The 15489-nt window shown below is 36.6% G+C and overlaps 1 pseudogene across 1 annotated transcript; it reads right to left on the reverse strand.

Annotated features, from left to right (window-relative positions):
* Positions 1 to 92: 92 nt before the first annotated feature.
* LOC150030397 (putative serine/threonine-protein kinase PBL8 pseudogene) lies at positions 93 to 1373 on the reverse strand (annotated as a pseudogene). Its single transcript, XR_016526947.1, has 3 exons — positions 988 to 1373; positions 331 to 686; positions 93 to 228 (listed from the first exon to the last, which is right to left on the reverse strand). The product of XR_016526947.1 is annotated as a putative serine/threonine-protein kinase PBL8 pseudogene (transcript).
* Positions 1374 to 15489: the final 14116 nt, after the last annotated feature.

A 15489-nucleotide genomic window follows, 5' to 3' on the forward strand; every position in this document is an offset into this window, starting at 1 on the left:
AAATGCAAGAGTAATTGACGAATAGAGGCCGAAAATAAAAAACATTATTGATCGGCGAAGTAAAGAAGAGGGAGAGAAAGATGAGTATGTACTTCGAAAGAGGTGGTTTTCAAGGCTTCCTCTAAACATGAACTCGTAGACAAGTAATCTGTGATCATCCTCGCAGCAGTAACCAATCAACTTGACAAGGTTCGGATGTCTTAGCTGACCAAGAAAGTTGACTTCTGTCTGCAATAAAACAGCAAGGGGAATGAGATGCCAAAGAGAGAGAAAAAGAGAGAAGGGACTTAGAAACATGACTTGTATAGTGGCGTGGGAGAAGAGACATACAAGCCATTCTCGGTGGCCCTGGAGGCCTTCCTTGTTGAGAACCTTGACAGCGACAGGAAGAGATTTGAGGCCAACCCTTACGTTCTCATCAATGTAGCCTTTGTAAACAGTTCCAAAACCGCCCTCTCCGAGAATGTAATCGGAGCGGAAACTCTTGGTGATCGTTTCCAGCTCGTATAATGTGAAAGCGATAACATGTGTGTAAAGTACCGAATTCTTTCTAAAGTCCTCGAGGCTGCGAGGGGTTGAAGGATCGCTTAGATCTGATATGGACCGGTTATGAATATGCCTTTTATCTGTAGCATTGTTGTTGGCGTTTTTCACAGCCAATGAAGACGAAGTATGCAGCTGTTGAACTGTATAAGAACGAAGCTACTATAATTGAGTTCATAATTGCAGCAGAAACCGTCTCCATTTAGGGGACAACGAGTCCGTCGTTGTTTTAGTTTGATTCAGTTAGTTTCTAAGTTGAGCATTTGAGAAAATTAGACCGAAAGCGCGCATACAGATAATAAGCACATTGCTGAAGAATAGATAGAATTATAAAAGAGAAAATGGGATTGAAACTGGAGAGCGCAAAAAACGAAGAGACGAGAAAAAGCCCTAGATCTGGGTTTTCTGAAAAAGAGGCAGACATTCATGAGGCAGAAAAGGTACCTTGAGCATTGGAAACAACTGCAGACTCTTCTCTAGTACCGCAGTTGCCCATCTCGACTCCACTTAGTTTGGTGTGACTGAAGTTGTGATTGGGACTGTAATGCAGCAGTGCTGACGGCGGTAGACTTGGCTGGTTTGCTGACTAAGCGGACCAAAGAGCGATAAATGGACAAATCGCTGTTGCAATGGTTGTTGCAGTTGTAGAATTGACAGTGACAGCAGCAGTGGCAGACCTCGGGTGAGAGATGGGATTGTTGTTCCAGACTTTCATTCCGCAGAGAGATTAGTTTTATCTTTTTCCTGTAATGATCTTAGACACCAACTCTCACTCCTGCTGCTTTAAACTCGTTGCCTTCCACCACCGCACGGTCTTGTTTTGGTCTCTTGGGAATTAAACGGTACGCGCGACTTCGAATCCGATAAAAAAAATTTCTCTGTTAAATTATCGGTATGTATTTAAAATTTTGTGTTTAAATGGAAACTGAAAAAATTAAGAATTTATTAATATAGATTTCTAATCATGATGTGTTAATTGAAAATTAGAATTTGACAAAATTAATTAAGTAATTTACTCTCAAATCCTATGAAATCATGTCGAATAGCATTATAGTTAGAAAAGTTTTTTAAATACAAATGAGATTTGAAATCATTTCGAATTTTAAAATATTCCATTTCTTGCAATGTCAAATAATGGAATTCATTTGAAATCCACTATGAATGGAAATCCCTCCAAATCATGAGATTCCAAACAGGTCATAAAGCTTTGCAGGAAGATAAGAAAAACCCATGGAGTTGGGACCCAGGTTCAGGGCGGGGAATGGGGAAGGGAGTGGGAAATTTTTTTTTTTCGTTTTCAATTCGGGGTCGAGGACGGGGAATACCTACCCCCGATCCCAACTCTGCCCGACTTTGATATATAAATTATAAATTTATTATATATATATATTAATATTAATACGGTAGACTCTGTTAAGATGATTATGGAGGTTTTAGTTATTTAAGTTTACTTTATTATTTTAATTCCTTAGATGTTTTAATATTTAAGATAAGATGTTCTAATTTTGAATTTTAATTTATAAAAATTATGAGAATTTAACATTTTAACTATATCTTTTTAAATTGAATGTGTATTACTGTTTTTATTACCAAAATTGATAATAATTTATTTAAATGAAAGTTGTATTGGATATGTTTAAGGAATTATTAAAAATATATATTTAATTGAAAAAAAATTGTTAGAAAAAAGATGATGGCGGAAAAATTTTCTCCGCAAGGAACCTAATCCCCGTGAAATCCTCGGGGGAATCCCCACTCCATTCCCTGCGGAACGGGGAAGGCTTCCTCGTCCCCATCCCACCCTGTGGACATCTCTAACCATATATCAATTACTCTCTCTCAAATTTTGTTTGAAAAACACATTTGAAAAAATTGTCAATACATTAATTCTTAGGATTAACAAAAATAATATGATTGAGGTGTAGATTGATACATTTGTGAAAGCTTAGTTTAAATTGAAATCATGATTGATTTTTAGTTTTAATTGATATCCAATAATTTAAAAATACAAATTGATATCTTTCATATTATTGTGTTGAGGGATGAATTTTTAGCCTAATAAAGCAAAAAATCAAGATAACATGATATAAAATAAGATAAAATTTGATCTTGGTTGTTTGTGATTAGGAAAAACTAATATCTTAAGGGTAAGTTAAACTCTAAGTGTCCCATATAAAAATAACATGATCGTTTCATTTGAGGTATCCAAAAACCTCTTGACATATTTTTTATTATTTAATTTTTCACACTGACTTTGGCATGGAGTCCTTTTTCATTGTTATACAGGTCTAAGGTTAGGCGTGCTTTCGAAATATTGGCATCAACAGTTGGCTACGTCTATGAGAACTAATCTACCTTTACAAAATTTGAGATCTTTACAAAATTAAGAAAATCAAGGCCGCGATGACTTAGTTCTCATGATCTTGCCAATACACTACAATAAATATAATTCTCTTGGACATAGCCTTTTTGAAAATAGGCTATAGAAACTCTAAAAAAAATGTTAAAAATCAAATTTTTGACGGTGCGCTCGAAATTTCATAGTTATCCGCCCAAACACTCAAAATTTTTGTATCGTGTGCGCTTCATCCGTTCTTCAAATACACAAAACCCATATTTTCTTTTTCTCTATTTCTCTTCTTTCTTTTTTTCGTCTCTCCACACAAAATCTCAATCTTCTTTCTCTCAAATCTCAATCCTAATTTTTTCAAATCACAACTTTCAGTACTTGAAACCCATATCATTCTCATTTCTCTCTTTATCATTCTCAACTTCGCGCGAAGCCCTAAAATGTGCACCCGCATTCCACCGTCGACGGCTGATTTTCCATCGTCTTCGTCGGTTGCAGCAACTTTGGTGAGTGTGATTTTCCTCTCTTTACTCATCCTTAGATCCATTTTCATTTTATTTTTTTATTTGATTTTGGATTTTCTTTTTTACATTTTTCCATTGGCAATTGATTACTATTTGTGTTTGGTTGCTATTCGATTATAGTTTCTGCACTGAGCTAGCTACATGGAATGTAATTATGTATTGGGTTTTGTTTCCTCTGATGGCTGATGATTCTATAACTCTAGTCTAAAAATTTTATGCTAGAACTCGACCCTCGATCCCCACTGTGAAAAACTTGATCCGGTCCATAACTCGATCCTCGATCTGGTCAAGAACTCAATCCTCGATCTCCATTGTGAAGAACTCGATTCGGTTCAGAACTCGATCCGGTCCAGAATTTGATCCTTGATCGAACTTGATCCAAGTCTTGATTCGGTCTAAAACTCAATCCAATTCTTGATCTGACCCTCGATTCGGTCCAAAACTCCCCCACTATGAAGAACTCTATGCTCGCCCAGATCTATCGCAAAACAAAACCCACTCGATGTTCGCTCCGATTTGAACAAGAGAGACTTTTAAAGTGGGTAATAACATACAAATGCTCAAATTTTAGTTTAAAACATCTTTTAAAACATTTTGAATTATCTCTTTCTTATTCTTTTGATAACAATTTCCTTTTCTTCTCTCTTGTTCTACACTATTTCTCTTCTCGCCTTTAATTGTTTATTGCTTTGTTTTTACCATGAGTATTATTTGTAGGTTTGTCACTATAGACAAGATTGGAATCTTTTTGTCAATGAACCACATGTAGTAAAGTATTATTTTAGCATGTTTGTCATGCTTATTTTTTGTTTTTTCTTAATGGGTAAACAAGTTACACCTTACTCTGTTGTTGATTCAATCTATTATTAGAATTGTAAAACATCTCCATATTTTACACATTGTTCTGAATTTGTTTTTAACATATTTATTCATTGTGCCTTTGTTTCTATTTTATTACTATTTTCATATGTTTAGAGTTCATGACCATTGCTTATATTATTATTGCCTAATTAGTGACATTTATTATTTCAATGATATATGAAGTTTAATGTCAACTTATCCTTCCTAACCCGACCAATGCTTATATATATTTGTTACATTGAGAATAGCAAAAATGAATGATAGGCTCATGAATTTAGAGGTAATTAAAATTTAATAATTGTGTTTACATAACTTTGTCGATTATTAATGAACTACATATTTTTAGGTTGTTTTGAGAGTCAAAATGACAATTATGTACTTTTTATATAGTTTTGACATTCAGTTGTGATTTTGGGAACTAATCTAATGATAATTCATTTTTTTATGTAGGTAGATGAAGATCAAAGATGGAAACTCAATTTCATGATGCTATAATCCTCAAAACTTGATGAATTTTGTATTTTGTGAACCTTGTATGGTTGAAAATTACATTTGATATATTTTTTGTATTATTGGATAATTATTTTAGTTTCTAATGTAAATTGATTACTAAATTTCAATAATACAATGAATACACTATGAATTATTTCATATGTCTATTTAACTTAAAACAACTGTTTGTAATGTAAATGGACATAATTTCAATGTTGTTTGTTATAACATAAGATTAAAGCTATATATATGATATAATATCCTTAAAAAAAAGTTATCATATGTCAAATAAAGCATTAAGAAAAGGCTATTATATAATAAAGATAACATTGAGAGCAAGCTATTATATGTTAAAAGATAGCTTTAATGACTAATGCTTTGAATGTTTTCATAACCATGTATACATGCTATATCTCCATACTCTATTATAGCTCTACAAAAAGGCTATAAAAAGTCCCAGACTTTTAATAACATGGACTGTCAGACAACCTTCGAAAAAGGCTATGAAAGATCTTTTATAAACTTTTTCGTTAGCTATTGTATCAATTATTTCTTGTAGTGATAAAAAGGTTTGACTGTAGAAAGCATGAGTGAATTAGATTCCCATAACTAAAATTGAAGGAAACTATGGGTAAATTAGATCATCATCGCCAAAATCAAAGAAAACCTCAAGCGAATTAGATCCTCGTATCTCGAATCTAAGAAGAAAAAACTAAGATCCTAGCAAAGGTAAAATATATTGAGCGCTTGATTTGTTGAAAAGAAAAAACAAACAGAGAGAAAAAGACAAAATAGGTAAGAAGAAAACAACTATAAACCCTAAAATTTCATCTTTTCCTCACTCTTTCCTTTTCCTCTTTCACGTGTGATGCTATGAACAACAACATCAAGTGGCTCCCATTGGCAAGTGGTGAGCTTCTAATGGTAGTAATAGCAAGCAAATGGCTTCAAACGGCAGCAATGACGAGTCACAAGTAACAAGCAAGGAGCTTCCAACGATAGCAAACGACAGCTTCAAACAGCAGTAGCGACAAGTCACAAAATATGTCGTTTGAAAAATAGTTCTAAATAATGTCTAAACAGATCGTTAGTTGATAATGAAAATATGACTTGATATTGAGGTTAGCAATTTATTTGTTAACTGGATAATTATATTAATATAATATTCCTTTAGGATTATATCTTACACGTGTCTATGTTTCTTATTACCCTCCTCCATTTTCCTTCTTTCCATCCTTTCATCTTCCCACCATCAATGCTTCTAATCTCCAATTGCACCAACCATGGTCATTCTTCACTAATTTCTTTCCTCTTCTTCTCTCTTACCATTTGTAGTTGTTAGCATAATTACTTTAAATCTATATTGAATAAATTAACCTTAGGATCATTCATACCAAATTGTCAAGAATAAATAACATACCGGATTTCATTAAGATGACTATTGTCTTGAGATTCAAAAAAGACTAGATGCTTATTGTTTTGGTATGTTGGGACCATAGTATACATATTATTATTTAAAATATGTCCAATAGTACTGCCTCATATTACTTCCCTCTTCTGCAATCCTTCAATATTCAACGTTTTATCCTGTTTTTTCACTTTTAGTTTTTGATTTGCTTCTTTGAATAATAGAAAATGAAATCATGCCAAACACATGACCGTGTTTCTGAATTTTTTTAATCGAGAGATGAACCAAGAAATCAACAATTGGACAATACCCACAACTCCAAGTTTGCTGTCCCTGTTCGTTTTGCTCAAGTGTTATGAAAATTTTATATGTTCATGTTTTTGGTATGTATATCTTCATTCTAAAAACTCTGTGAAAACCATAAATGAAAAAATGGAGAAAGAAAAAGAAAGGCTTATAGATAGGCCTTAATTTTTCAGTCGGTAAGTAAATCACCAACCTCATAGTCAAGCCATATTTCCATTAGTCAACTAATGATCAAAATATGTTTAGGTATCATTTAAACTATTTTCCAAATCTCATGGGTAATAGTGTCATTTTGAAACTTGAGATACCACATAGACATCGAATGAGGATTTCGGGGACCAAAAGAAAATTTGACCCAATAATAAATTATTCATAACTTTAATAATGATATATACTTGAGACTTTTTTTAATATAAGTTATCTCTTCATTTAGCAAAATAAAATTTTAGATTCTTTTTATTCAACCACATTTCAATGTTTCTCTTACAAATAATAAAAGCATTTAATTTTTATTTATACGACTTTGAGCTCTCTAGTAAAATGAAGTTTGACGGAAAGAAAAACAAAATTTATGAATTTATTATGTGAAAATGTGAAAGAAAGAGAAGAATGTAGTTATTGTGGGAAGAAATTTGTATTTGTTAAAAAATATGTATAAACTTAGTAATTTCAATTCACTAATTCTTGAAAACAAGAATTGAAACAAATGATATAAGAATAAAATATGAATGGCTAAAAGATCTAAAGAGCAATAAGGGAAGCTAAAATTAAATGGAAAAAAAACCATAAAAAGTTTTTTTTTTTAAAGTAAATGTACGAAAAATATGAAAGGACATAAGGACAAAATATGAATATAAAACTAAGGAACAAAAAAGCTAAAAGATATGAAGGTACATATAAACCACGAAAGGGTGTGAGAATAAGGACAAAAGAGTTGTTATCGAATAAGTTAAGAGCAAAAAGGAAAGTTAAAATTTCTTACATCTACCCCTTTCTAATATAGTATAGATATAGATAAAGGGTCATATATTGAATAACTGTCTATTAGATTGTCTTTATATGACAATAATGTTTTTGGTTAATATATTTTAACAACATTCTCAAATTTCTTTTCATTAGTTCATTTAGTGTTAGAATATGTGCCAACAAGGACAAGTCAAAGGTGACATGTCACTCCAAGACTGCCACGCCACAAAGAGAAGCCAACGTAGAAATAGACAAAAAGGCCGAGTCTATTACGATTCCCCTCAACAGAAATAATCTCTCATGTATTCTCCTTCACTCTGATTGGGCCACTTGTAATTCATTGTTTTTAAATATTCTTTCTTGAACCCTAATTTGGGACATCTCTGTATAATGTGAGCTATTGCCTCTCGTGTAATGTGAAGAGAAGGAAATACCAATTACCTATGAAATCTCCCTCTCTTTTAATTTCCAAACTTGGTATCAGAGTGATTGTCATGGCAAACGCCAATGTTGCAGGTGAAGGATCTCATACCAAGAGTTCCATGAGCGCGTTCAGATCACTCCGATCTTACTGTGACCGAAATATAACAAAATACATTCAACACATATAGTTATGCAATCAAATCTAATTATTGGCATGCTCAGAACAAGATAAATAATAGGAATAGGGTTCCATACCAGTTGAAGACTATCTTCAAACTTTAGAACCCCAATGCAGCGGGTCCCTCCAACAGATCTACCAACACCCGACGGGAACGTCGGCTGCAACAACACGATCAATGCGAACACGAACGCCGCAACGGGGATAATACTACCACTAATGAGCCCCAGGTATTCTCAGAGTGAAAACCTAAAGGATGGGCTTTGGTGAATTTGGTAGAGGACGAAGGACAAACGAGTCGTGTAAGCGATAAGCAAGTGGGAGAGAAAACAGTGCTATCGTATAGCAGAAGTGCTTATCGCATAAAGGAGCCACAGGATCGTGTATGAAATGCTGAATGATCGTTTAGGAAAAATGTATACGATCGTTTAGATAAATCACAAGGTAGACAATCGTTTAGATGGAGAAGCAACTATCGTATAGGCTCTCGGGCGATCATTTTATGAAATATTTTTGGGCGGTCGAAGAAATATTGAATGTACTATTCAAAATGAAAACTCTTTTCTTTTTTAACCCATCAGTTACCATAGCTAACATTGCCCACTACCCACGTCCGAACGTGGAAAAAGGGATTAATTGTCATATAATTAATCAATTAATTAATTAATAAATGTAATCATATTATATTTATATCCTATAGTTTGATATCATATATCTACTATTGTATTTTCTCCTTTACTTGATATAAATCATATTTATTTCTAATTTCCTCCAAGATAATGTATCTCATACATTTGCCAATTATATCATATATAATTAAACAGTCTAATTATATCATATATAATCGAACTTCCTCTTATTAATTTGAACATTTCAAATTAACCCAAATACTGGTTCTCGACTTTATCCAAGCTACTCAGGGGACCTAATAGACCTGTGGCTCAAAACTCCAATGGTACATGAATAGCTGACTAAACTCTTTATTCACGAGATCCACCATCCGTTAACTGTCAATGATTCCACTAAAGACCAACATCTGAACTCTTCTTACCACAGATATATTTTCGTGTCCATTGGATACAGCCAATCATGAGTACGATGACCCTTCACAGATGCTCGTAAGTATAATTGAGCCAATTTACCGTTTTGCCCATGTAGTTACATCTCACTCCTTAAGTACCACTGATTCCTCTAATGAACAATACAACATATTCCAACTGTGTGTGAACAGCTCTCGGGCCAAGAGAAGGTGTGTGGCGTCACATCGTTCAAGCCCTCGAATCAGTCCTTAAGATAGTCATCTATCTACTTACCCCTGCCTCGGGGAAGGAGTGAATTCCATCTTGTATAGCTGAGTTCCCAGCTCCCAAATCAGACGAATCTCCAAAATGGTAAGTTTGAATCGGCAACCTGGCCACTCGCACCCATACAAATTAAAGGACCACCCTCAATGGCAGGAGTTCCCAACTCACTTAGGATTGAGGTCATGTTACCTATGGTCATTCTAGTGAAGTGAAGTCTCTGTCATGAATGGTGTTATATAACGAGACGTTAACACTTCGTGGTCAGGTCTTATACAAACTCTTTGTATAGGACGCCCCCGCTCGTATGTCCCCAACACGAATGATCAGGATCCGTAGCGTGTGACCATTCCACAAAGCGGGCCGCATCCGTAGCGTTACCAGGATAAGGTTTCTCTTCTATATCCATATACTACAGACCATTTTGGTTATCACTCAAAACATGATCCACTTGTATGTCACCACATACATGCTTGAGTCACATCCAGATAACCAGGGATTTTATATTTATTGGTTTGTGGTAAAGCAAATAAAACAAGTAAATGAGAAAAATACAAGATGTAAAGTAAATATCATATTTTAACAACACAATTGTTCGTACATACTGTTTATAAACTACAGGACACGAGACTTTAAGGCATCAACCCCAACAATCTCCCACTTGTCCTAAAACGAAGTGGGGTGTATAATAAACTTAGTACAAAACAATAAACTAAGGCATAAAAGCCCAGTACAAGAAAATCTCCCACTTGCCCTAGTTCAACTGCGAACAATCCTGTAAACCCATGCTCTGTAGGTAACCCTCAAACATTGTAGTCGTGAGAGCCTTTGTAAACATGTCAGCAACATTGTGCTCCGAAGCGATCTGCGTGATGATCATGTCCTCTCGATACACTATCTCACGGATCAGATGATACTTTCGCTCTATGTGTTTGTCGCGCCTGTGACTCCTTGGCTCTTTGGAGTTCGCCACGGTCCTACTATTATCACAATAGAGGGTAATGGGCCTAGACATATCTGGAACAACTTCTAAGTTTGTTAAGAACTTCCTGAGCCAGATGGCCTTCTTAGCAGCTTCGTAAGCCACTACGTACTCTGCCTTCATAGTGGAGTCGGTGATGCACCTCTGCTTAGTGTTTCACCACACTACAGCTCATCTGTTAAGAGTAAAGACTGACCCTGATGTGGACTTGTGAGAGTCCTTATCAGTCTGAAAATCAGAATTTGTGTATCCTGTAAGGATCAAATCCCTCAAACCATACATGAGCATGTAGTCCCTCGTTCTCCAAAGATAATTGAGGATGTTCTTCACTACGTTCCAGTGACCCTGGCCGGGGTTAGACTGATACCTACTGACTATGCTCATATCGTAGCAGCTGTTTGGACGAGTATAGAGCATCGCATACATCAAGCTGCCAACGGCAGATGCATATAGGACCCGTCTCATCTCCTCAACCTCTTGAGGCATCTTAGGACATATTTTCTTAGACAAAGTGACTCCATGCCGGAACGACAGTAGGCCCCTCTTGGAGTCCTGCATCAAGTACTTGAGCAACATCTTGTTAATGTACGATGCCTGAGGCAGTGCTAGCACTTTGTTCTTACGATCCCGAAAGTTCTGTATACCTAGAACAAACTGAGCCTCACCCAAATCTTTCATTTGCAATTGGGTCGCTAGCCAGTTCTTAACTACAGTCAGTAGACCTACATCATTCTCAATGAGTAGGATATCGTCTATATACAACACTAAGACTACTGAAGCATTGATGATCTTCTTGTAGACACAAGGTTCATCAACGTTTTGGTCAAAGCCATACGACTTGATCGCAGTATCAAACCGTATGTTCCAAGATCGAGATGCCTGTTTTAGTCCATAAATGGACCGATTCAGTTTGCAAAACTTTTGCTCTTGACCTTGGGCTATGAATCCCTCAGGTTGCACCATATAAATGGTCTTTTTAAGATTGTCATTCAGAAAGGTCGTCTTGACGTCCATTTGCCAGATCTCATAATTATAAAAAGTTTCAATGGACAGGAGGATGCGGATCGACTTTAACATGGCAACAAGTGAGAAAGTCTTCTCATAGTCGACTCCCTCTACCTAGGTATAACCCTTTGCCACAAGTCGAGCCTTGAAGTTCTATACCTTCCCATCAGTACCCAGTTTGCGCTTGTAGATCTATTTACAACCTATAGGGCGAACCCCATCAGGCTGATCTACAAGATCCCATACTGAGTTGAAGTACATCGTCTCCATCTCGAGATCCATGGCCTTGACCCATTCATCCCAGTCAACATCCTCCATTGCCTTCTTATAAGATAACGGATTCTCAACGTTGCCATCTGCTACCATAGCAAGGATTTTCGTGAAATCCAGATAGCGAACGGGTGGGTTCGCAACCCTCCCACTATGTCGAGGTTCCCTCAACTGTTGAGGTGGAACTGAGCTACTAGATGAACTCTCATCAAAAACTCTTTTTGATGTAACAGGCTCTTCAACAACTCTTGTTGAAGTTTCAGTAGTTTCATTGGAAAGCTCACGCAACATGACTTTTCTTCATGGACTGTGCTCCCTTATATGATCCTTCTCCAGGAAAGTAGCGTTTGTTCAAACAAACACCCTATTTTCCGTTGGATCATAAAAATAACCCCCTCGTGTACCTTTGGGGTAGCCTACAAAGAGGCACAATCTCTTCTGTGGTTCCAACTTCTTGGGATTAGCCTCAAGCACATGTGCAGGGAAACCCCAAATGTGGAAGTGACGTAAACTAGCTTTACGCCCATTCCACAACTTCAGAAGTGTTCTTGCAACAATCTTGGAGGGAACACAGTTGAGTATGTACATCGCAGTCTCCACTGCGAAACGCCAAAACGAGTCCGATAAGGAAGCATAACTCATCATCAAGCAAACCATGTCTAACAAGGTCATATTTCTCCTCTCCGTTACACCATTCTGCTGAGGTGTACCCAACACTGAGAGTTGGGAAACGATTCCATGTTCTATCAAATAGTCCTGGAATGTCGAGTCCAAAAGCTCTCCACATTGATTCGATCGAAGTGTTTTAATCCGTTTATCCAATGCGTTTTCAACTTCAGCCTTGAACTCTTTGAACTTTTCAAAGGATTCATACTTCCGTTGCATAAGATAAACATACCCGTACTTAGAGTAATCATTAGTGAAACAGATAAAATACTCATAGCCACCTCAAGCTCGCACATTCATAGGACTACAAAGGTCAGAATGTACTAACTCAAGAGGCTCTTTGGCTCTAGAACCTTTTCCAATAAAAGGTCGTTTAGTCATCATACCCTCAAGGCAAGATTCGCACACAGGTAAAGAATTTTCTTCTAACTCACTTAGAAGTCCATTCTTCACCAATCTCTCAATCCTATTGAGATTGATGTGCCCTAAACATAGATGCCAAAGTTAGGCACTTTTTTTGGGAGAAATTCGTTGACGTTTTGATTGAGTTACGACAGTTCTGAACATTTCAGTATTATGAAGGGAATTAATGGCTAACGGCCTTAGCATATATAAATTTGATTCTAGATTTGCTGTGCAAATAAAGACACCATCTTTATGAATAAACGCTTTATTCAAATTAAAAGAAACAATGTATTTACATTGCAATAAACACTTTACAGAAATAAGGTTCCTTTTTAATTCAGGAACTATATATACATCATTTAAATTTAGAAACCTATTCTGTAAAGTCAATTGGATCCCTCCCACTGCCACAGTTGAGATGATGTGCCTAGTGCCTACTCGCATCATCATCTCACCAGCCTCCAGCTATCGCCAAGATCTAATCCCCTGAAAAGAAGAACAAATATGGTTAGTAGCGCTTGAATCAATTATCCAAGCCGAATTATCATTCTCCACTAAACAAGTTTCGAGCACAAGTAAATCATATTTACTTTTATCCGCCTTGGCTGATTTTTTCTCCTTCAGATACTGAAGATAGTTCCTCTTCCAATGTCCATCTTGGTTGCAATGGAAACACTTTCCTTTCGTAACTTGTGGACGCCTCCTCAGGCCGACAGGCGGTGGGTTAGTAGGTGCCTTCCCTTTTCCCTTACCACCCTTCTTCTTCTTCCCCTTTGTAGAGTTAGAAGTAGAAGGTGCAAACTTCGTTCCTGAGGTCGAACCTCTATGGAGCGTCCTTGAGGATGAAGCAACATTTGCCTCACCTTTTGCCTTTCCTTACTTTTCAATAAAGATTGGTATATCTGCAGCTCGTTAAGGAGAGTTTTAAGGTTATACTTCACTTTGTTAAGAATCACATTACTAACAAAGTGCAAGAAGCTCTCCGGCAAAGAATGCAGGATTATGCTAACCTGGCTGCTCTCATCGATGGTAGACCCATTCAACTCCGCCACATTGAAGTGGACCATCATGTTTAGCACATGTTCACGAACAGAGGCGCCTTCTTGCATTTTGGAGTTGAATATGTATTTAAGATCCTCATGCATAAGCTGTTCAAACAGTTGTCCAAACATCCCTCGCAGGGACTCCATGATCTCACAGGCTGAGACCATAGGTTCATGCTTTTTGGCCAAGACGTCAGAAAGACTTGCCAAGATATAGGCTCGGGCCTTCTCATTCGCCCTTGTCCATCGCTCGTATGCCTCCCGAACATTTCGAGCGGCATTTGGAGCTGGAATAGGAGGACAAGCCTCCGTGAGAGCGAACATGAGATCCTCGATGATTAGGATCGTCGTGATCATGTGTTTCCATGTTGAAAAATTATTTCCAGTTAGTTTCTCGGTGCTTAACAACAATAACGTGGTTGTTGCCATTTTACAATGTTGCTGAAAATACGAACAAAACTTTATTAGATTTTTGCTAAACCACTTTTAAAACAATTAGTTTTGCAAAACAGTTTCAAGTACCCTAAGTTATTGACTTTTATTTTGCAATGATGCCCCAGTGAGTCAGGACAAACGCCACTGGTGGGGTGATCAGTTGCCCTTTCACTGGGATGAGACATTCTCAACCATTAGGTAGAACCAACTCTTGGAACTGAACCTAACAGCCACCATTTTTTCACTCCAGAATCGTTAACTTTTAACTATTCCGTGTAAGTGTAACCCCTCGCTTTCGGTGCCAGAGTCCCACCCTAATGCACTTACCGTAAGGAAAAGACAGATTAGGACAAGAGACTAAGTTATCTTATCCTCTTATAGGAGATCAAATAAAGAAACGCGCAAAACTGCCATCCTTTAGGGGGACACTCCCAGGGTGGCTCGAGACGATGCGCAGTAACTCTATTCAACCTAACGAGGGAGACCGAGGGATATGCTATCGCACTTCCCACTCCCATACTATGAACATTCTCTCCATCCACCTTGATATTGACCTACTCAAACACCATCCATTGGGGGGACACGCCAATGGTGCCGCGAGGTCGAGGATAGATCTCACGGTGTGGACTATTTAGGAGAAAAGTGAAAGGTTTACCACGTACCTCCCACTGAATGTTCTACCTAGGGATTCATTAACCTAGACAATCAGGCTACTGATTTTAGTCTAAGTCGTCTTTTTAAACTATGCTCATCAACAACGTTTGTCTATGAAATATGAACTAGTTCAAGAAGTCATATTTAAACACTTTAATGGACTGTCCTTAACTTGCATGCATGCATCAAATCTATCTAATTCACCTTTCCAGGTAAGTTTCCAAGTAGAGGTGTTACGTTTTCGTCAACTTAAATACCCCAGCCTGGACAAAACCCGCCTTAGACAAAAGGTCTCTTATAGATAGATTTGTTACACTTTAACCTTTTATTAGCCAATTTAATCCTATTAAACTTATTAAAAGATAAAGCTTTAGGGTTGCTAATCGTATTAGAACTGTGATCTTAGGTCTATGTGATCCAAGTTTTAAACACTTTAAAACCATGAATTAAACCTAAGTGAGCATGCATGTCTTTCTTATTTCTTTTAGTTATAATTTCTCTTTAACTTTTAAAAAGAAACAACTAAAACCATTGCGCACAACTAGGTGTTTATAACATTTATAAAGTAGCCTATGTGTCATGCTTCATGCAATTTCTGGTCACTACTATATATAACTTTTATATAACTTGTAACAACCAAGCAAACATGCTATCATTCACCCTTATACTATAACAAT

The sequence above is a fragment of the Benincasa hispida genome, unplaced genomic scaffold, assembly GCF_027475165.1.
Source record: "Benincasa hispida cultivar pf3 unplaced genomic scaffold, pf3_genome.v1.1 HicScf235, whole genome shotgun sequence".
NCBI classification, from domain to species: Eukaryota; Viridiplantae; Streptophyta; class Magnoliopsida; order Cucurbitales; family Cucurbitaceae; genus Benincasa; species Benincasa hispida.